This window comes from Bison bison, unplaced genomic scaffold (assembly GCF_000754665.1).
Source record: "Bison bison bison isolate TAMUID 2011002044 unplaced genomic scaffold, Bison_UMD1.0 scf7180017854556, whole genome shotgun sequence".
NCBI classification, from domain to species: domain Eukaryota; kingdom Metazoa; phylum Chordata; class Mammalia; order Artiodactyla; family Bovidae; genus Bison; species Bison bison.
In genome coordinates, this window is record NW_011485129.1 from 8,750 (window position 1) to 11,456 (window position 2,707).

Below are 2,707 nucleotides of genomic sequence, written 5' to 3' on the forward strand. Positions count from 1 at the left end.
TATGACACTTTAGAAGTTCATCAAAATTTCAGGCTTAGTCTGCTTAGATATTCAGTTAGGAAAATTTAGATGCCCAAGTTTGAGATAATAATGACAATGGTGTTAATATCAAAAACAATAATAAAGCACAACTGATTCTAAATTTATATTCTTTAATTAGACAATAAAAGTAGTGGGTCTAAAAAAGATTTCAGAATTAGATAAATCTAAACCTTAAATTCTATAATGTAAAGAACCCCTGTGCCAGTGCAGGAGTCCTGAGTTCGATCCCTGGGTCAGGAAGATCCCCTGAAGGAAGAAAACTTCAAGAAGGAAGTGCAGCCAACTCCACTTTTCTTGCCTAGAAAATTCCATGGACAGAGGAGCCTGACAGGCTACAGTCCATGGGATCAGAAGGAGTCGGAAATGACGGAGCATGCATGCACACATACCACATCTCTATCCATTCATCTGTTGATTGATGCTTATGTTGGTTCCATGTCTTGTTATTGTAAATAGTGCTGCTATGAAGAGTGGGGGGGCATGTGCTGATACATTTTTAGTGCATATTTTCTACATATGAGTTTGAAAATAATGCTTGAAAAATATCATATTAAAACATAGTTATGGAATTTTCAATTGACTTTATAGACTAAGCAAATTTAAAACACGATTATTCATCAGTATTATAAATAAAAGTGTGATCTTGTTTTTACATAATATATTTGACATTTTTCTATTCTTGGACAGGTATGTTCCTTTAACTTATAGGAAATAATGCAATAAATACATACGTTGAAAATAAATTTTGTACTATGTTTTCATTTTATTATTTCTTATAGACATGAAAATTACATACGATCAAACTACCCATTTATATGATTTAAGAGTGCACAGCACTATATTGACAGCACTGTGCAAACTTCAGCACAGTGTAATCCAAGAACAGTTTCAATTCCTCAAAAAGAAATCCATAACTATTCCTCAGTCACTCCAAATTAAACAGTGCCCCCAGCCCCTGGAAACAGTCAATTTACTTTCTGATTCAATAGATATACCTATTCTGGACACTGATATAATGAAGTTATACAAGTTGTAGCACTTTACATTTTTTTTTTTTTCACTTAGCAGAATTCTTTCATCAATGCAACAACATGTACCCATACTTTGTCCTTGTGAGGAATGATAATGATCTCTTGTGGTTATGCTCATAAACTCAGCAGGTGATGGATATTTGGATTCTTCCTATTGTTTTGGCAGATAATGTTGCTATGAACATTAGTGTACATAGTTTTGCTTTAACTTCTGTTTTGAATATTTTAGGTATAGACTAAGAATTGAATTTCTGAATAAGTTTGGAATTGTGCTCAACTTTTTGGTTAGTTGTCAAGCTATTTTCCTCATTTATGATGTGACTTGATATTTCCACCATTAATATACAAGGGCTCCAATGTATCCACAAAGGTGCCATAACTTGTTAATATCATTAAAAAAGAATATATCCATTTAAGAATATATAGGGTATTTTATTGTGGTTTTGACCTGTGTTCATCTAATGACTAAGGATGTTGGGTCTTCCTGTGCTTGTTGGCCTTTGCATGTCTTCTTTAGAGAAATGTACATTCAAGTACATGGTCTTATATTATATCTATTATTATAAAAAAGATAATAATACACATCATAAAATCAATACACAAATGTCAGGAGTGAGTGTTAACCTGTCAGCAATTATATGAGAAGTACGTGGATAAATACTTCCATTAAATAGAAGAAAATGGCAGGTGTCTGTGCTAACGAATGTGATTAAATGCTGTCCAGTGTTTAACCAGGACAACTAGGTAAGAAAGTGAAGTGTTTATTCAACTTACCTTTCTCTTGGATTTCTTGAGGTGGTCATCATTGTGTTATTCTTGATGAAGATTTTCTTTGAAAAACATGGTTAAATTATTGGTTTTACTATTTTTTTTTGAAGTTTCATTAGCTGTATCCAATTAATATACTAACTGGAAATGTCAGTGTTTCTTAGTTCTTCTGTCATCTGCAATCCTTGGAGGATCTAATATATATGTGTGTGTGTGTGTGTGTGTGGTGGAAAATTACAAAGGTGAGCGTTCTCTCCAAATTAGTTGCCTTTGAAATCCAACTTAAGAACCTTATATAAAACCTGTCTGAGCTCCTTGTTTTTGAGTGCATAGACCATGGGGTTGAGGGCAGGAGGAAAAACATTTTTTCATACATTGAGTAGAACTGGGATGAGAGGAAATGTCATTGCTGCACTGTGGTAATGGAAATGATAATGATGGTTATGTGGAAGAAACTGATTAGAATGAGGTGGCAAGTGCAGGTACCTAAGGCCTTGTATACAGCTGCTGCTGAATTCAGCTTTAACACAGAATTAAGAATCAAAGCATATATAGGATATAAAAATCAAACTCAAGTCATTACCCATGAATGTCCAGGGGAGAAATAGCTGGTAGATACTGTTGATTGTCCTGTAATCACAGGATGGACTAGTGAGGCCAAGATTAGAGCACAGGCAGTGCTCAAGTTGGTTTTTTGAGGAATAGTGTCTCTGAGGAGCCAACACAGGCACTGGAATGGTAAGAAGGATGTTTCTGAGTATCATGAACACAGTGGCTTTGACCACAAAAGAGTCAGTAATTATGGATGAATAGTGTAGTGGTCAACAAATGGCTATGTATCTATCTACAGCCATGAGGACAAAGAT